The sequence below is a fragment of the Mesoplodon densirostris genome, chromosome 11 (assembly GCF_025265405.1).
Source record: "Mesoplodon densirostris isolate mMesDen1 chromosome 11, mMesDen1 primary haplotype, whole genome shotgun sequence".
Taxonomy (NCBI): domain Eukaryota; kingdom Metazoa; phylum Chordata; class Mammalia; order Artiodactyla; family Ziphiidae; genus Mesoplodon; species Mesoplodon densirostris.
Window position 1 is genome coordinate 26,727,675 of NC_082671.1, and position 21,788 is coordinate 26,749,462.

Sequence of the window (21,788 nt, forward strand, 5' to 3'; positions counted from 1 at the left end):
TGGGGAACAGAAGAGGGGAGGGGCAAGTTGGGGTAGGGAATTAAGAGATATAAACTCCTATGTATAAAATAAATAAGTAACAAGAATATATTGTACAGTATGGGGAAATATATCTATTTCATAATAACTTTAAATGGAGTGTAATCTATAAAAATATTGAACAACTATGTTGTACACCTGAAACTAATATAATATTGTAAATCAACTGTACTTCAATAAGAAAAAGAGAAGGTTTTTAGGATGATTCATCAATGATAAATAGCTGCACTCTCCTAGCTCTGGAGTAATGCAAGGCCAACACCATAGTAAGAAATAAGTGCATACTCTTCATTTTGTATTTTTCTCTTCCAAACCATTCACAAAGTGAACAACCAAAAAGATATTCCAAAAGATATGCCCCCAGGGCTTCCCTGGTGGCGCAGTGGTTGAGAGTCCACCTGCCGATGCAGGGGACACGGGTTCGTGCCCCAGTCTGGGAGGATCCCACATGCCGCGGAGAGGCTGGGCCCGTGAGCCATGGCCGCTGGGCCTGCGTGTCTGGAGCCTGTGCTCCGCAATGGGAGAGGCCTGCGTACCGCAAAAAAAAAAAAAAAAAAAAAAAAAAAAAAGATATGCCCCCAAATAGTGCAAGTAGAGAACAGAGTACCAGAATAAAAATATAAATGCACTGATGAACACTATGGGCAACAAACTTTTACAATGCTAAAGTTTTCTACTAGTAAACTCAACACAAATTTCATTCTGACTTGACTACTGATAATGATCTTGCCTGGACTGATATGTTTCAGACTCAGAAGAGCTCAGCAAAGATATTCACATCCTACACATGCAGCCCCCCTCCCCTGAAAATAAAACCATCTATAAAAATACAAACAGTGGTCAATAGTATACAAGCAGTGAAAATAAAAGAGACTACAGGTATTACAAATGTAGGATTAATTTTTTAAAATATAAAATGAACTTTAGTGAAAAGTACATTGAAATGGAGACAACATCAACAGCTACTTGGATGCTTCCTTTCAGAAATGTTTTCCTTTTTCTATTGGGAAATGTTATAAGCCAAGTTTCCTATATTGTAACATAGACAAAATAATAGGACCTGTCCTACTTTCCAGAGGAGTTGTGATTGTCACAGACAGGAAGATGTGAAAACACTTCAAAAAATGAAATGATGTAAGTGGAGTTATTATTTTTAGTATTAGAGAGAAAAGAAGAGAGACAGTGTAAGGAAATGGGCAGGGTAAGAGCTTAAGAATCAGTGTGGAGGCTGCATATCAACTCTGCCTCTCTGTGCTTGTGTGACTGTGAGAAATTCTCTTAACCTCTTTGAACGAAACCTGTCAAGCTTTATATACTGATGTTCCCAGGTGTGTGTACACTCGAGATGTATGTGAATGTGTATGCACGCATATGTGAGAAGGAGGGAGGGGTGAAATGGTCACCCTAATAGTATATTGAATGGAACATACTATTTAACCCAGGAATTGCTAAAAAGAATGTTTTCATTTTTCAGGGCTAAGAATAATGAAAGGGAGTTGCAATGAGTCAGGGAAAGTGGAGGGAAAATAAAGGAGAAAACTTGGGAGGCGCTGAGTTTAGATTAACAGTGAAACTGGACGGAGGCTTCAGGTGGCCAGCTCAAATCCACAGCGCCAGCTCCCCGCATCTCATTAGGAGGCAGATCTTGGGGCTGAATGAAACCACATTAGTCACAGGCATGATAGGCTTTCTCAAACAAATCTCGGAGTAAGGAAAACAAAACAGAACAGAGGTAAAGTTCTAATGACTCTTGGGACTCACTCTGGGATGGAAGAGAAGGCATGCTTGAATCAAACAACCCATAGGTGTACTTTTTGGGTGACTGTTTTTAAAGTATTGTCTCTTGGCCTCAAATCCACCTGTCTGTAGTTGCCTTGTGATGTTGGGCTGGGGACTCTGCAAACCACCCCTCTGTTTTGCTGGCTGATTACATGGTAGACTCTGTTTGCCATCAGGGGGCACCAGAGGGAGATGAAAGGTTGAGGAGGAAGAAAGCATTGCTCCTTTCTGTCTGCTTCCCACCAGTTTTCCTGTTCCTGTATCACCCTCCAAATGCTTGACCTTAGCGGTGGCAGTATCCCCTTGTAAGTTTGTAACACTTGCAGATCCAAATTCATAAGACCCCTTGGAGACCCCTGCGCCAGCCAATCAGCACCCACCCTCCTTACGGGTGTGGGTCCCAGACCCGTTCTCTGAGCTCAGAGATCCAGACCCAAGTGAGCATGCTCACTCTCCCCACTTCTCTTCAACATCATCTTGGAGGTCTTGGCCATTGCAATAAGGCAAAACATAAAAAAGAAAAAAAAGAAATACAAAAGAAAAATGATCAAGAAGGGAGAAGTAAAACTCTCTCTCTCTGTAAATAATGTGATTGCTTCTATAGAAATTCCTAAGAATCTACAAAACAACTACTGGAACTAACAAATGAACTTGTCAAAGTCACAGGATGGAGGTTAGTATACTAAAATCAGTTTTATCTTTATACACTACAGCAAACAACATGAAAATTAAATTTAAGACTTCCATATACGATAGCATCAAACTGCACAAAACCCTGAGGTGTTATGATTCTGTCATATAGGATTCTGTACATACTTTTTTTTTTTTTTTTTTTTTTTTTTGCGGTACGCAGGCCTCTCACTCTTGTGGCCTCTCCTGTTGTGGAGCACAGGCTCTGGACGCGAAGGCTCAGTGGCCATGGCTCACGGGCCCAGCCACTCAGCGGCATGTGGGATCTTCCTGGACTGGGGCGCGAACCCGTGTCCCCTGCATCGGCAGGTGGACTCTCAACCACTGCGCCATCAGGGAAGCCCTGGTACATACTTTTGATCAGGGAACAATCAGGAGTGCTGTCTTGCTCAGTCAGAATACATGGATTGTCCAGGAATCAGTGCGTTGAAGAGGGAATGGCTCCTCTCATTATCACACCAAATAACCCACTTTGCAGAGTTTTTACATCCATAACTATAATACAATTTCATTTCTGAGATTTGGAGGTCTTGGTTTCTAAAAGAGAAATCCTTAGAACAGTGGTTCTGGGCAACGGGAGTTTGGCTCTACTGTTGCATCTTTTTGAGTCCCTCTTACAACTACAGCAGCAGGCCAAGAAAAGCCTTGATCTGAGAGGGTGGTTGATCCTGATTGCCAAGAGGAAATTCAACTGATGCCAGAAAATGAGAACAGAGAGGACCATCTCTGGAACCCGGGGGGATTCTCTGTGATAACTCTTAGTACCATGATTTCCTATAGTAAAAGTTAACTGAAAACTACATCAACCGATAAAGGAAGGAACCACTGACGATTCAGACTTTTAGGTAAAGAACCCTGACAAGCTGATTTCCTGACTGGTGGAGAAGGAAACATGAGCTATGTAATGGAAGAAGGAAGTTATAGATATCAGCCACAGCCTGTGGTGAGTTACAGAAATGTAGTAGCTTCACATAGTTTCTTCTTTGCTTGCTGTTGTTGTGTGTGTATATATTACCTATTTTATCCTTCTTTGTCTTTCTTTTCCTTATTATTTAATATGTTTTATTAAAGGTTAAATCTATGATTTAATATTTAGGAAACAGAATATATAGATGTGATAGGGGTTGAAAGTGAGGTATAATTAATGTACTTCAGAGATAACTGGAAATTATTTACAACATGGATTTTACCCACCCCATTGTGTGCAGGAAGAAACCATTAGATATATATTTATATTTATTTTTATCTTATCTTTTTAAACTTCTGCTTTGGAAGCATATTGTGTATTAGTAAAACAAGACACCTATAATTTCTAAGTAGATAAATGTACATACATCAGGGTTCATGCTAAAAAAGCATGATAAGGGTACATGATCAAAAAAAGTTTGGCGATCATGAGGTTAGAGCATTGTTGTTTAGAGATCAGGACTATAGCTTTGTTCCCTACTTTGTTCTGCAAATAGAGACACTCTGTCCCAAAGTCACAGGCTGTGCTCACTCTACCATTCAGTACTATCTTGCCGATGGCACCAGGTCAGAAATTGAAAGTGCCTTGGTAGAACATGTTTCCTGCTTAAACAGTGAGTCCATATCACTGGCAGCAGATCTGATGGCCAATGTTTACACATCCTGAATAAATGGTTCTACTGAGGTCACCCACCTTAGTTGGTCAGCTCCTAAAGGGCAATGCTCTGGTTTGATAGTTAACTCTGACCCGACATCCTGTGTAGCAGAAATATCTCCAATGACACTTGCAGAGCTCCACCAGTAGAGTGATGATGGATGTTCACAAATGTGCTGAAGGATTACACAATCACACTGCCTCCTCAAACCAGAAGAGTGCAAATTATTTCCACTGCTCAGTTTTGTGTATTCTTGGAACAGGTCAGCACTCTCTTAGAAAACAATTTCATTAACTTGAGTACTTCCTCTAGCCAGGCCTGACACATTCTTCTGTATTTATTTTGTTCCATCATCCAGCCAATTTCTCCATCCGTGTCCTCATTCACTGCACATGTATTTACTGAACATCTACTGAGTGAACAGGCAAAGCTTATAGATGAAAAGAATGTCAAAGTCCTCACTTCCATAACTTATCTATAAAATGAGGGAATTGAACTAGAGTGGCCTCTAAAATTTCCTAACAGATTTAGACATCTGTTTCAAGTACTCATCCTAGGCATCCTAAGTTGCCTTCAGATTGATCAAGTTAGCTAAACTCCTAAGTTTAAAAAAAAAAAAATCTAAAGTCCCCTCTTCTCAACGCATTTCATTCTTCCTGCCCAACTCTCCTTCTTAAAATATTACTGGATCCAGATCCTGAAATATCCTAATGATTATTACCTATTAACAAGCAGGACACCAAGACAATGAGAAGCTGCTTTGTCTCCAGAGATGACCACCAGCTGCCAGGCACAGCATATCTGAGCATGAAGGACCCCCTTTATTTCTATAGACAAAAATTTTCTTTCTTAAAAATAATTGATATTGTCGAGAGGTGGAAGCTTGTAAAGGAGCTCCTCAGTAGGGAAGCTGTTAGGAGAAAAAGAATGCCATTTCTGGATCACTTGGATAACAGAGATCAGAAATTTTTAAGGAAACCAAAAAATGTTTCAGGTGATTCCAAATGATGGAGGAGCTTTCCTTGTTGATAAACAGAGGCACATTCACCTAAGTGGCTGCCAACATGCAACCACACATTGTTTTATGCCCTAACATTTTTCTTAATAAGTAGACAGCAATCTTACATCCAAGAAGCCACTTAGGAGTAGGACGCTTCCCAGGTCTCTTAAATAAATCTCACTTGCTAAGACTCTCAGTTTCACATTTCTGAAGTAAAAAATGCTACTGTATCTTTGTCATATATCCATTATTTTAATTAGTTTTCAGTCCCCTAGTCCACCAGTTCCAGTATTCTTCCTGGTCTCCAAGCCTCTTCAATCTAAAACCTCTTAAATCTATTCATCTAATATTAATACCGATACTGGTGACTAATCACTTAATTGTACTCATGGGATAACCAGTACTACCTTAAGCCATTACTCATTGAAATACTGCCATTATCCATGCGAAGTTCTGTATGTGGCTGTCTGTAGAAAGGATATGGAGTTTCTTCACCTGAATCAAGAATCAGGGAAGAAAGATTGAGGAGAAAAGGCCATGGATTATGGTGTAAAGCCATTTCAACTGCTGTACTTATTGTGGAGTAGGTTTCACAGTGATTTCTTTTTAAAGAGGAGGCTTGTTTTCTTTGACATTTGGAAAGGAAAAGAGTATGGGTGAGATAAGATTTTTATTTATTTATTTTACTTTTGTCTTTGGCTGTGTTGCTCAGGCTTTCTCTAGTTGCGGATTGCAGGGGCTACTCTTTGTTGCGGTGCGCAGGCTTCTCATTGCGGTGGCTTCTCTTGTTGAGGAGCACGGGCTCTAGGCGTGTGGGCTTCAGTAGTTGTGGCTCGCAGACTCTAGAGTGCAGGCTTCAGTAGTTGTGGCTCGCAGGCTTAGTTGCTCTGTGGCATGTGGGATCTTCCCAGACCAGGGCTCGAACCCATGTCCCCTGCATTGGCAGGCAGATTCTTAACCACTGAGCCACCAGGGAAGTCTCTGAGATAAGATTTTAATGGATATTTATGGCTTACAGTTAAAAATGGATTATGTCATATTGAGACCCCCTTGCCTCTTCTAAACCGGCAGTGTGAGAACATCCTTTTGAACAGGATGGAAAATAAACAGTTGTGTGAGCACTGCCATCTGGGTAGGCTCTGGTGGCAACTTTCAAACTCCTCTTAGCATCCTCTAAAAATACTTTAAATGCATTAGGATGCTTCTGAGTAAGTGCTGTGGAAGTTTAGAGGATTTCAGCAGTTCCACCTCTCTCAGTCAGCAAGAATTTTCTGCTAAAGATCTCCAATTACTTTAGTACTTTGCAAACACTGGTGAATGAAAGCACATCAGCACTACCCCAAGTAAGCTGCTTTCAGCAAACATTTTCAGCTGACAATGGGCTATTGCTTACTATGAGCACAGTCTTGAAGGCTCAGAGATGGCCTTGATGGAGGTTCCTGTAGGTGGAAAGGAGAACTGGAACTGGAGTGGTTCTGGCTTCCTTCGCTGACCTGGAGAGTTCAAAGATTGGTTATGGAGGTGTCACCTGAGTGGGAAAGCAGGCAATTGGCTTGATGGAGAGCTTTTGACAATTAGAGATCTCTAAAAGCACCAGGAAATCCAGCTTAGTCCACAAAACAAACCATTGAAATTCACCAGGGGATGCCCTGGTTTAAAATACCAAGGATGGGGCTTCCCTGGTGGTGCAGTGGTTGAGAGTCCGCCTGCCGATGCAGGGGACACGGGTTCGTGCCCCGGTCCGGGAAGATCCCACATGCCGCGGAGCAGCTGGGCCCGTGAGCCATGGCCAATGAGCCTGCGCGTCCGGAGCCTGTACTCCGCAATGGGAGAGACCACAACAGTGAGAGGCCCGCGAACCGCAAAAAAAAAATTAAATAAATAAAATAAAATAAAATACCAAGGATGTTCTGAAGAATTAGGTCCTTTTACACACAGCTGACAGAAGAGAAAATTGCAACAACTATCCTGATCAAACATATCAAAAACTGAACTGTGCACATCATTTTACTAAATAATTTCTCTTCTAGGAATTTATTCTAAGAGTATAATCAGAAAAATATACAGAGATAGATATATAGAATTGTTTGTTGTGATATTGTCATTAAAAGCAAGCTGAATGCTTCAGGAAGTGGTACTTTATTAAGTAAGATATGGTACCTATTTTCAAGGGATTATCTGACCATTAAAAATTGATGAGGTACTTACACAGAACAAAATGTTCATGATAAATTTTTAGGTGAAAAAGGTGTAATGTATGTATATGTATAGCATGACTCCATTTTTAAGTGAATAGATAAATAATTGAATGAACTCTTCTTGGCTTTCCTATTCCCAGTACCAAATTCTGCATGAGTCACAATTCAACAAGAGAGGTAGAATCAGTAGGATATATCTATCCAACTATATCTATCTATCTATCCATCCATCCATCTATCAGTCATCTATATACTATAAATAAGGGGATTTGTTACAGGGGATTGGCTTATGCTATTCCAAGTCTTGTTTAAACAGGCATACAGCCTTACAGAGACTGTTTAAGCAACCCCGGGACCGGGGCTGGAGTTTAAGTTCACAACATAGACAGTCAGGAAGGGCCGTTCACCAGTAGGCTGGATCCCACGAGGATGAACTGAAGCCTGTGTCTGTTCTTGTTGCCTCTCCTTGGTGATGAGTGTATCCTGCAGAAGGTGGGGACTTTTGTCATAGAACTGAACACATACACCTTCAGGAAAACTGAAGGAGGATTCAGGGGATGGTAAAGCCTCTACAAGCCCAGGAGCTGTCTCTCTTGAGTGAGGGGAGTCAGCAGATCAGCAGCCACGTGTGTTAACTACAAATGGCTGCAGCTCCTCTTCTGCCTGCTAAAAATCTTGCAAGCTTCTCCCCTGGGACCTCCCTTATCCAGAAATACACAAGAAGAATCCTTAGATATGTATTTAATGGAAGCCAAGTGGACACAATGCAAAGCTATCTCAGAGGCCAAGTTGGAATGTAGCTCAGGGTGAGAACCCAAGGGCTGCCTGATCACTGACCCCTGATTCTGGCCAGACACACTTGTTCACACACTCCTGGGTAGACAAGAATCGCCTGCATCATAAAAATGGTTTTCTCTCTGCTGATGACAGGATTGAGCATTCAGAAGTTAAAAACATCTACAATGCTTGGTAAGACTCCACTGTTTTTGACAGTGACTTAATACAGATCACAATAACATAGTGTGTGATTGTCCCAAGTGCTTTACGTATATTTAATTTTCACATCAAATTTATATTAAAGATAAAGAAACTGGAACACAAAGTGGCTAAGCAACTGGCCAGAGAGCAGCTGTTAAGGGGCAGAGTACAGATTTTAACCAGAGATTACACTGTACTGTTTGTCCTAGGTAGCTGCAAATTGGTGGCTATCATGAAAACCCTGAAACATTGAAAAATCCTTAAAAATCTTAAAGAGTATACTTATTTGGAACAAACTGTGTTAAAGCATAACTTTCAAAATGGCCAAATCATCATTCTCATGTAAGTACAAAATGAGCTTCTTTAAATATTTTATTCAATTCATTGATAAATGAGGAAAGCAGTGAGATATTAAAACTGAGTCAAATGAGAAATTAGGTTACAGATGTTTATATTCTCTACGGGATAAAATTCATGTGCATCACTAGGAATAGCAATCTTTTACTTTGCTATGGACAAGAAATACTTGCCTTAGCATCAATTTTCTATCCAAGTAAAACTCTGTCAGTAGAGACTTGTGAAGAGCCTGGTCAAAGACAATCAAAGGTCCACACCCCATAGAATCAGATCCCTGGAAAATGTGCTATGCAATTCCATAAGCACTTCATGGACACCTCAGTCATCTCTCTTGCCCATTTCCAAGACTTTGACAACTTTTCTGACAAATGAAAAAAAACTTCTTCACTGAATTAAAATGAGCTATTCATAAAACATTCTAGTTATCCCAAATTGTATTTTAATTATCAAATTTTCTAAGGCTCTTTCCTATTCTAAAATTCTATGATTCTAAGTAAATGGACATTCCCTGAGTCACATATTATAAGAATAAGATGACGTTACTTTTATTTTCCTGTTTTAGTTGGTATTGTAATTTTGGAGGTAGTAGGGGAATTTCTTAACAACAAAGTTTCATCAGGGTAAATTGTTAAAAAAAGGAGAGGAAGGAGCTTCCCTGGTGGCGCAGTGGTTGAGAATCTGCCTGCCAATGCAGCGGACACGGGTTCGAGCCCTGGTCTGGGAAGATCCCACATGCCACGGAGCAACTGGGCCTGTGAGCCACAATTACTGAGCCTGCACGTCTGGAGGCTGTGCTCCGCAACAAGAGAGGACGCGATAGTGAGAGGCCCGCACATCGCGATGAAGAGTGGCCTCCGCTTGCCACAACTAGAGAAAGCCCTCGCACAGAAATGAAGACCTAACACAGACATAAATTTAAAAAAAAAAAAAAAAAAAAAGGTGAGGAAAAAGTAAAAAAGTAAAAGAAAAATTAAGTGAGAAAATGAGAGTAAGAAAGAAAGATGGGTGAGGGGGTCAAAACAGATACATGAATAATATAAAAAAGTTATGTAGTGAACTGTGGTCTACAGGTATTCCAAGAAGACATTGTAATTATATTTATTTCTTCACCAAGAATCTCAAAACCATGAACTCAGTGTTGCTGAATCTTAGGTAACTGAGCCAGTGAAGCTCACCTCCTGGTCTGTGGTCATTGGAAAAGTAGACATTCTAAGATTCCAGTTAGGCCACTTAAGAGGAATGTTTTGTGTGGTTACAAAAGGCAAAGAAGAACACACTATGTTAGAAAAACAAAAGTTCCAAAAGGAGGAATCCTGCCACTGGGTTCCTTCTGCAACTTCTGAAAAGACACTCCAGACAAGTTGGAAGAAGATGAACAGTTAAGCGCGTTAGAAATCAGCCTCTGCCCCAGCGCAGTGGGACCCGCGTCTGTGTTTTGTGATGACTCTGGTTCCACAGGGGCTTCGCCAAAGAAAAGACAGAAGCCCGATTCTCCCCAATGCGTGGGAAGAGACCGTTTAGAAGTGCTGGTCTGAGTACACAGAATACCTTAACAGTATTATCTCAGTTCTAGAATTGCCCAAGGAATAATTCAGTTCTGAGAGTGTTAGATGATTATTTTAAGAAGACTTTGAACTCCTAGTAAGATGGTCATTAGACAAAGTATTCAACGTTTAGGGTGCTTTAATCTCTCTCATTATAAGGTGAGCAGGAATTGAAAATGGCTTAGCCCCTAAATCCATTTAACCTAATTTGTAGCATAAGGCATCAGAATTCATTTCCACATTACCATTTGGGCAGTAGATACGTGTGGGCTTCTGGCTGAGCTCGGGGCCAACCACCAGAAGAGGGGCCACACCTCCAAGTTGCTTTATTTTATGTTTTACGAACACGAATTAATATAGAGTAAATATAGCTGAAGGCATTAAAAACAAAGCGTTGAGGATGTTGAGGATTAATCAGGAAAGAATGGCTGCAGCGGTAACACAGAGACTAACAGCGATTGTGCTCTTACTATGGGCTTAACACTGAGCGTAATACTTTAAAATCATTTCATTTAAGCCTTAAAACAGTTCTATGAAGCGGGTTCTGTTGTTAGGTTCACTTTACAGCTAAAGAAACTAGGTATGGAGGGTTAAAGTCCTCTCCGTAGATTACACAGAATAGTGGGTCATGCATCTAGTAGCAAGTGGAGCTTGGAGGTAAACATTTTGGGAGACAACTACTGAATGTCTGGAAAGTCACGTTCAGTAGGAATAAGGCATGCACACCCCTTAAACAGATTGCAAAACCGATTGTTTCACTCCATCTCCACTACCAAGACCCCGCTTCAAGCCACCATCACCTCCTGCCGGGGCTCCTGCACTGGCCCCCAGCAGACAACCCCGTGGGGTCCCTTGCCTCACCCACCTCCAAGGCAATTTTCACACTGTAGCCAGAGTGTCTCTTCCAAAAGACGAATCTGATGTCGCCAATCCCTCGATAAATATTTGCTAAATGAACGCATGAAAAGTGTACTGGAGTCCATCCATGTTAGAGAACTGATTGTTGGTGAAACAAAGCCGGGGGTTGGGTGGGAGAGAGGGGAGTAGGGAGGAGAGAGAGAGAGAGAAAATAAATAGTGGAGACCGAGCCAGGAAATGACATGATAAAACCTGTCTGAGAAAAAGTAGTTCCAGGGCTTCCCTGGTGGCTCAGTGGTTGAGAGTCCGCCTGACGATGCAGGGGACACGGGTTTGTGCCCCGGTCCGGGAGGATCCCACATGCTGCAGAGCGGCTGGGCCCGTGAGCTGTGGCCGCTGAGCGTGCGCGTCCGGAGCCTGTGCTCCGCAACGGGAGAGGCCGCAACAGTGAGAGGCCCGCGTACTGCAAAAAAAAAAAAAAAAAAAAAAGTAGTTCCAGTAGTTCCGGCAAAGAGGGAGGACGGGGGGATGGGGGCTGCCCTCTAGTGTCGGGTTGATGCGAGTGGCCAGGGCTATGCGGTTTGACAAGGAGGCTCAAGCCAGAAACATTCTCTGGGAGAAAATTCAGGGGTTTGGGGAAACGCTGAATGAAAAGAAAAGGGAAAAAGAACCATTCACCATGATCTCATGAGTCTTAGGGACCATCACTGAGGAGGGAGCAAAGCAAATAGGTCTTGATGTATTATTTCTTGAGCACCTTAACTATTAGGAATTTCAAAAGAAATCTACTCATGGCAAGCCCCAGTTTTATCAAGCTCTTCTACATTTACCATGTTCCTAAAATAACCCAAACGTTTCTCTAGAAATCCTTTCCAGCAGTTTTAAAGATAAAATTTCTAAAGCTCATTGATGATGCAAATCTCTGAAGAATCCATTTATTATGTTTAATTATTTCAGTAATCTCAGATTTTATCCATCACTTTATATTTATATTATATATAAACTCAGAGGATAAATCTTTGCTTTTATTTAATCCTCATAATATTTAATTCTGCCAATATGAATGATTTCTTCACCTTAACCTTAAACTACTGAATTTTATAAGAAGTTTTGAAGAAGTGCTTCCAATTTAAGAGGCATGTTTGTTTATTTCCCAACTTACTGGGCCCAGAAAGGAAATGTATAATGTTTTGTTCACCATGGCTATGTATTTTAGATCAGGAGATGGCTCAGAAAAACAAATATTACTTGATGCTCACATCCGACTAGGCAAATCTACTCATTCCAATATGGATTATTTTTGGTCCAGTGAGTTTTGTTTCAATTCTTTTTCTGCTATGTCATTTCACAATATGATTAATGACTGAACTTTCCTTGTCTTCCCCAAAGTTGCCTTGAGAATTTGCAGTGTTAGGCTTATTCATTTACTATAAGGGCAAAACAAAAATGAAATCTCAGTTTAATCAGTTTTTAATGATAATACATAAAACAGTTCTATATGGTACACAAACATTTTACCTATACTTTTGAGATAAAAACATTGCTTGTGAAAAGTATCATATTAACATTACAAGTTAAACCCCCTCTCTAGGTTAAAGACACCATAATGGCGTCTGATATAGAGTATCAGTTCTTAGAGGGACCACTCTGAAAATGGGAATAATTTTCATAGGGAAAAAAATATTAACTAAACTTCAGTCTTAATATAGTCATTTATACAATGAACATTGACAGCAAGTTGTTTCAAATGATCAACCAGAGAAAACATTGGACATTTCCCCTCCGAATTTTCTTACAACCCACTGCACTTTTCTTTGAATCTTAAAGCATGGTTGCTTGTGGAAAGTCCTAACTTACCAGACTAAGCATTATTCAAACACCTATTCTTGCTTTTCAGACCTTCAGACCTGAACAGTGGGGCTACACTGTGATCCTGAAATGAGAAATCCATTTCTTTCGGGCTTTGGGGATATCTGAAAATGGCAGTTTAATCCAGATTCTTTATAAGCTTCAATGGGCTTAGGGGAGAGGTGTCCAAAGCAGGCACTGGTGTCCATCAGAACTGAATTCTCATCTTGGCTCAGTAACTTTTTGGCTCAGCTGGGCCCACTGTGTCCCTCCAATGCTAAGATCAAATACACAGAACTTTTTTCATTTCCTTTAATCAGCCAGGTCCTTTCTCACATCCAAGCTTGCAGACATGTTTTTCAATGTATTTGTCTGGAATACTCTTTCTGTCCCCTCTGAGCTGAGCTAATACCACTTCTCCTTCAAGTCTCAGCTTAAAGGTTACTTATTTCTTCAGCAAGTCTTTTACTGCCCCTGATATATATTCCCATAGCTCCCTGGAACATATATGTTCCCAGTATGACAAATACTGTAAATAATTTTTTTAGTATCTTCATTCCCCTTGAGAGTGTAAGCCCTGCAAGGGCAGGGACGGTCTAACCCTAGGGCCTAATACAGTGCCTGGGTGGGAGTGGGTGCTTAATATATCTTCTGAGTGAGTGGATGAATGAAAGGCTATCTGTGTAATCTAAACCTAGCTACTCATCACTTTGAGAATTTGTGTGGGCTATTCCAAGAATTAAAAGAGATAATGTACATAGAGTGTATAACTCCAAAAATCACAAGCTTAATAAATGGAAGCTGTCTTTAACAGAGTAGCTCACATACTTGGGGTCATGATGTGAAAGATAATAGCAAATCTAAGAAATTGTTGGAGCCAAAGGCCACCTCAGAATGCCCTAGCTCAGAGTCTTTTTTTAAAACTTTATTTATTTATTTATTTATTTATTTATTTGCGGTATGTGGGCCTCTCACTGTTGTGGCCTCTCCCGTTGCGGAGCACAGGCTCCGGACGCACAGGCCCAGCGGCCATGGCTCACGGGCCCAGCTGCTCCGCGGCATGTGGGATCCTCCCAGACCAGGGCACGAACCCGTGTCCCCTGCATCGGCAGGCGGACTCTCAACCACTGCGCCACCAGGGAAGCCCTAAACTTTATTTTTTAATACAGTAGTTTCTTATTAGTTATCTATGTTATACATATTAGTGTATATATGTTAATCCTAATCTCCCAATTCATCCTCCCTCCATTTCCCCCTTTGGTGTCCATACTTTTGTTCTCTACATCTGTGTCTCTATTTCTGCCTTACAAACCGGTTCATCTGTACCATTTTTCTAGATTCCACATATATGTGTTAATATACGATATTTGTTTTTCTCTTTCTGACTTACTTCACTCTGTATGACAGTCTCTAGGTCCATCCATGTCTCTACAGATGACCCAATTTCATTCCTTTTTATGGCTGAGTAATATTCCATTGTATATATGTACCACATCTTCTTTATCCATTCATCTGTTGATGGACATTTAGGTTGCTTCTATGTCCTGGGTATTGTAAATAGTGCTGCAATGAACATTGGGAAGCATGTGTCTTTTTGAATTATGGTTTTCTCTGGATATATGCCCAGTAGTGGGATTGCTGGGTCATATGGTAATTCTATTTTTATTTTTTTAAGGAACCTCCATACTGTTCTCCATAGTGGCTGTATCAATTTACATTCCCACCAACAATGCAAGAGGGTTTCCTTTTCTCCACATTCTCTCCAGCACTTGTTGTTTGTAGATTTTCTAATGATGGCCATTCTGACTGGTATGAGGTGATACCTCATTGCAGTTTTGATTTGCATTTCTCTAATAATCAGTGATGTTGAGCATCTTTTCATGTCTCTCGGCCATCTGTATGTCTTCTTTGGAGAAATGCCTATTTAGGTCTTCTGCCCATTTTTTGATTGGGTTGTTTGTTTTTTAATATTGCCTAGTTCAGAGTCTTAAGTACACATTTTCCCAGGAAATGCTAAGCTCAATTGCCATGGCAACTAATGAAAACAAATGTTGCTGCCCCATTGTTTTTAGGAACACTTTCTAATGTTGACTTTAGTGTAGAATCCGACTTTTCAGTTAAAAAATATTAAGAAGCACAAACCTATGCCTAAAGCCAAAGGCTTATTAGTATCATGGTGATGCATTTTCTGGTCCCATCACCCCCACTGAAGGGAAGTGGCTAAAAGGAGGAGATTGTACTCTCTTGTATTGACAGGACACCTAGTCCAGAAGTTTCCATTTAGTAAAGACTCAATGCATCTTTGTTAAATAAAATTATCAAGGGACTTCCCTGGTGGTCCAGTTGTTGAGACTCTGTGCTTCCACTGCAAGGGGCATGGGTTTGATCCTTAGTTGGGGAACTAAGATCCCACATGCCATGCTGTGCAACCAAAACAAAAATTATCAAAATACTTTTGGCTTCCTAAAATAAACCTTCAGGTTTTAACTGAAATTCAGGGTAGCCTTTCCAGCTACCTACTGACCTTCTCCATTCAGGTCCTCTGTCACCTCCTAGAGCTCAGCCTGTCAAAGGTGAAGTTTGTTATTCCCACCAACCCACAGCAGATGGCTCCCGTCCGTACCATCCAACGCATTCCCATGTTATCATGTTTATTATAGAAACCTCGTACTTATTTTTGAGTTTCCCTTTGCTGAAATAATAGAACGTGTACTATAGACATACAATCTGTCCCAAATTCAGTAGTTGTTTCAGGGCCTCACCTCAGGGCTCATTGTTAACTTCCCAGATAAATGTCTCCGTGACCAATCTCCTCACCATGACAACTGTAATTCCTCCTAAATTTGTTTATGTGTCCCTCCCTTGTTCAAGAAGCTACATGGCTGCCTCTTCACGAATACATTCAGAGAAGAAGCCTCTGCCTGTTTCTTGGTGTTCCCATCGTCCGTCTCCAACAATTTCTTCATCTTTATTCACTATTTCCTCACTGTTCCAGTAAGGTCCATCTGCACCATGATTGCTGAGGGAAAGCAATCATGGGGCAGATGGGCCTTACTGGAACAGTGGGGAAATAGTAAACATGTACACTGTGCTTATTTCTATAATGACTGCTCCTCTCATCCCCACTTTTTTTTTTTAAATTGGAGTATACTTGCTTTACACTGCTGTGTCAGTTTCTACTGTACAGCAAAGTGAATCAGCCATACATATACATATATCCCCTCTTTTTTAGACTTTCTTCCCATTTAAGTCACCACAGAGCACGGAGTAGAGTTCCCTGTGCTATACAGCAGGTTCTCATTCGTTATCTATTTTATACATAGTAGTGTATATATGTCAATCCCAATCTCCCAATTCATCCCAACGTCCCCTTCCTCCTTACTATCCATACGTTTGTTCTCTACATCTGTGTCTCTATTTCTGCCTTGCAAACAAATCATCTATACCATTTTTCTAGATTCCACATATATGCATTAATATGTGATATTTGTCTTTCTCCTTCATGCCCACTTAATCGGATCTTACTTAAATTGTTCTTCGAGGCCCAATTAAAGTCCTACCCCATCCTTGATCTGTCCAACCCCACACTGTTCCTCCTTTCTCCGAGCTCGCGTTGCAGTTACAACCATCACCCTGTAATTTAGCAATTAATTCTTCTCTGTTTTTTTAATATTCTTCCATTCCACATACACTTACAAATCCACATATGCATGTGTCATTGTGCTGGGTACTAGATGAATGTAGATGAATAAGATCAGCAAGACGAAGATCTTCCTGTTAAGAAATGCTGACATGGACATGTGCTGTATTATCAGCCTAGAATAATATTCTCCTCATGCACACCCTTTCTTCTGGGACACGTCCCTTTGCCCACTGAACGAATCAAATGGAGGCATCACTTTCTTATGGAACCAGCTCTTTCACAGACACTAATTATCTCTGGAGTACAGAACACATCCAAGTTGGGACAGTCAGTAAAGAAGCTGAAATCTCTAGCCACAGTTAATTGGAACCGGGTGGAAATGCTACTTAAATTTGATCAGTTTGTGCTCTTGGAATTTTTTTTTTAAGATTTATTTATTCATTTAGGCTGCGCCAGTTCTTAATTGCAGCATGCAGGGTCTTTTAGTTGCAGCGTGCATGTGGGATCTAGTTCCCCAACCAGGGATTGAACCCCGGATGCCTGCATTGGGAGCACAGAGTCTTACCCACTGGATCACCAGGGAAGTCCCGTTCTTGGATGTTTTAAATCTCACCACAGAGAACAAGTTTCAGTCCATTCTGACTGTAATGTTATGTAAGGCCATGTGCCACAAGCCAGCAGCAGCCATGTTTCCCATTGATGGAGAGGGAATGCAGGCTCATCAAAGGCTGCTATTTTCATGGATGTGTCCCCAAGACCAACTGCAGTTCCTGGAACAAAGTATTCAATAAATGTTGAATGGATGATGCCTGATATTTACTTAGTGTCCATTGTATGCAGAACACTACATCAGGCATTGTGATAAGAAAACAGAAGAAACAGGATTGAGATTAACATACAGTAACATATCTGACATCCACTTAGTGACTGTTTTCTCCATTTCCTGATGAAGAGACACAGGTTCAGATGGTTAAGTAAACTGCCTGAGTTGAACACAGGTAATAAGTGGCAGAGCGTGGAACACAGACTCACATTCAGGTCTGTCTCCTGAGTCTATGCTTTTTCCACTACACTGGTTCTTGTCTTCTCAAAACTTACAAATTTGTTGGAAAAATGAAACATACAAACATTAATTAACTTGAGCATTGGTTATGCCCTCCGGATGTTCACTGATCAAACAGATGCCATTTAATTTAGGGTAACTTGGATGGAAAGTCAGCATGTCCCAGGACCTACCACAATTGTAGACCGTAACTTGATCAGATTTGGGGTTACATGATTGGTTTTGGCAGTGTTAATTAATAAGGCCAGCCAAAAATATAATTGCAAACAGAAACAATGTCAGACTAAAATACGAAGAGAAAGTAGTGTAAACCATTCTATACAGCATTCTTTCAAAGTTTGGTGTGGCTAGAAAAGTGATAATAAGGAGATACTCCTTATAGCTGGGGTTTTCTGGCAAAATTATGACCTCATTTCTTTCTGGGACACATTATACTCTTTTTGTCTCATGTGGTCTGTTCTTATTTCATTACCAACTTTTGTATATAGCATGTGTGTATGTCTAATTTTGTCTCATTTACAAATTCAATTCAATTTATGTTTAAATGATTTTCAGGCTTTCTGTTTTCTGCTGTGGCTTAAGCCACAACATGTGAGAAAAGATTGTGGGTAGTGAGTGGCTTGAAGAGAAACAATGTCAGAGGAGGAACAATTGCTTTAATACTACCATCAGAGGAAAGAGGGAGCATGTGCTCAGGATTTTCTGTTCTACAGGCTTCCTTAGGGAAGTACAGGTTGGAGTTTGGGGGATGAAAAAGGAGCTGGTCTGCTTCTCGGTGTGGTGTTTGTGTCAATAAGCGTTCTTTGGTTGCAAGCAACAGAACCAACGCTGACTATCATGTAGGAACTATATTAGTAGGACGGTAGGTAACTCTGGGATAACCAGAGAGTGTAGAGAGGGAGCCTTAAGAAGGGTCAGGAGCCAGGACAACCCCAGAAGTTTATCACAGCAGTGACTGAACATCAGCTGTTTTTGTTTGTTTGTTTGTTTCAATCTTTGCTATACTGCATTCAAGATTCAAAATTCCAGGAAAAAAAATCGAACTATTTTGTATGAGTCACTCTTCCACCATTGGCTAGATGAGGGCAGGGCACTTTTAAAGACCGTTAGTGTTGTTAAAATCAAAGACTAGATGCTGCACAGCAGGAAAGTGATAAATACCCACTACATGCTGTTTCCAGAAGCATCTCCCAGAGAACAGAGCTTACCATGCCAAACCTCTAGTAAGTAGCTCTTTCTCTGTCTTATCCTTTGTGCATAGATCTGAAAAGTCCTGAGAAGCCTCTATATCTCTCACAGTCTCATGACTGTACTAATTCTGTTGGATAAGACTAAGAGTTTCTGAGTATTTTCTGTCTCCTGCAAGCAATGGATTCTACTCATTCTGTCAATTGCAGGTAGTCAGTACGAATAGTAATTCTAGTTTTCTATTTCAGTCTCTTGCTATTGGAGACCTGCATGGCCTGGGATGGGTCACTGTAGCTGTGTACCAAGGACAGATCCATTCAATCCAACAAAGGTGACAGCTTTGAACTGGTATTCAAGATGTGTGATGATTGTACCCCATTGTACTGAAGACTGGGATTAACACTTCTCTCTGCAGTTATCAGACACACTCTATCAAACACACTTCTGTTTTTGTGGTGCTCAAATTCTCTGGTCTTTTTGCAACATTTGGCATTGCTGACAATTTTCTGTTTAAAACGGTTTTCTCTCTTGGATGTAATATATCTACCTACCTTTCTAATTGGGTCTTCTTCTGTCTTTTCCACTTACTCATGTTTTTAACATGTTTTATATAAGAACAATAATTTCTAATTATGGTTTGAATATAGTTCTCAGTAGAAATATCAAGTATCCCAATAGGAAGACAGAATATCATTGTGGGGCATTGGAGTTGGCTAATGTTCACAAGTCTTGGCAAGCAGGTGCTGGCATCTTATGGTTTACCTTTGTGTACTAGGTCTTCTTTCATCAAAAGGAGGATCAGCAGAAAGGCTCCAATACCCCCAGAAAGGTCATAGCAAGACAGGCAGCAGAAGACTGAGGCTCTAGGCAAATTCCTGGAAGAGAAAATAGAACCAAGGCAGAAAACAAGTGACTTGTGCTGCATGGAGTACACTGGGCCTTGGACATGAGGTGGACATGAGGTGGACATGAGGGAGAGAACAGGTAATAGTGATTTGTCATCCAGCTCCAGAATGTGAGCTTGGAACAGCTTAGGTGACTTCTGCCTCAGAACCGTCAAGTGAAAAAGAAAGATGGTCAGAAGAAGAGGGGGGAAGGGACTTGGATGAAGATAATAGAAGAATTTTATAACATATGAAGCTGACAGAAAGCTGCAAAGGAGAGAAGCTCAAGCACCTGAGTGCAGACGGTTCTGGTCCAAAGTGTCAGTTGTTCAATCATGTGATGTAGCATGGCTTAACAATAGCCTTCTTGACAAAGACTTCGGGGTTTTAATTCATGGTAAGCTCAGCATAAATTATTATTATGTTTTGACTTTCAAAAATGTTAATTCAATCATAGACTGCATTAATCAAAGCAGAATATCTTCAAGATCAGAGGTGATAATTCTGTTCTTCTTTGCTATAGTGGTCGAATCCAACTCAGAGTATTACATTCAGTTCTGATTTGGAGGAATTAAAAAAAACCTGAGACATTCAAAGACAGTTAATAAGGAGAGTGAAATTTCTTAAAACAACATTGTAGGGGAAGTAGCTGAAGAAATTAGGGGTTTTTTAATCAAGGAAAGAGAAGATACAAAAGTGATAATAGTTGCCTTCAAATATTGAAGGGGTTCCTTCAAATATTGGAGGGGTTGTCATGTGGTAGAAGAATTAAATTTCTTCTGTGTTGCCTAATCTGTAAGTAAGAAATGTATGGAATTTTCAGGGAGGTAGATTTCATTTCAATACCAGAAAGAATTTTCAAAGAAGCATAAATATTGAAACACGAAATTAGTTGTTCAGGAGCACAGCAATTTAGGTCACTACTGCTGTTCAACATAAATATTTGAGTATTTCGTGGGTATATTAGGACTCTTTTTGTTGTGACAGAAAACCAATTCAGGCTAGCTCAAGCAAAAAAGAAAACTTACAAACATATTGTTTTAGCAAGCATTTCTTGAGTTCCTACCATGTATCAGGCCCTGTTCTAAATACTGAGGATACAGTAGTTAACAAAGCACACAGAAAATTCAAATACCTCTGATTTCATGGAGTATACATTCTAGTAAGGAAACAGATAATAAAAAAAGATACAGGCTGATATATATGTCGATATCTATGTCTATCTCTAGCTCTATATCCATGACTACACATTGTAGAGTTTGCACGATGCCCAACAGAGGACTCAGATGAGAGGGCAAGCGGGGCTGAAATTAGATCTGAGCTCCACAGTCACACCTTGAATTCCAGTGGGCTGCATTGTTGGATTGGAGGAAAGGTCACTGTTTTGTAATTTGCAGCAAGACACCAAATATGTCTTTTAAGACAAAAGAATAATATATAGAGTGTGTTAGATCATAAGAGAACTGTAAAGAAAGTTAAAGCATGAGCAACATGGCCTCTGAGTAAAGACTGGAAGAATGTGAAGTCAGAGAGGTAAGAGGCAGGGGAGTGCTGATGACATGGCGTCCTGTGGACACTGCAAGGACTTTGACCCTGAGTCAAAAGGGGACATGATGGTGGAGTGATGTGATCTGAGTTACATTTTAGAATATCTTCGTGGCTGCTGGGCCGAGAATGGAGTGAAGAGGGGCAATGGCAGAGCAGGAAGTCCAGGTAATAGGCTGCAGTGACCCAGGGAGACGATGGTGAGCTGGGCTAGGGAATAGCATCATGGTGGTGACAAGTGGATATATCTTGAAGATAAAGCTAATAAGATGTGTTGATGCATTAAATGTGGAACTGTGTAATTAAAAACACCAGGAATAGGACAGACATCAGGCATAGCTCAGTTCAGGGGCTAAAACAATAAAGTCAGGGCTCCATCCTTCTTCATTTCTCAGATGGCTCATTGTACACCACAGGCATGATGTTCACATAAAGCCCTACGCTGATGGCGCATATGTCACCAACTAACTAAAGAGAACATCTTCTCCCATGGCTCTGTCAGAGAAACTGCTGCTTGTGTTCTGTGTTTATCCCTGGGTCAACAATTATGGC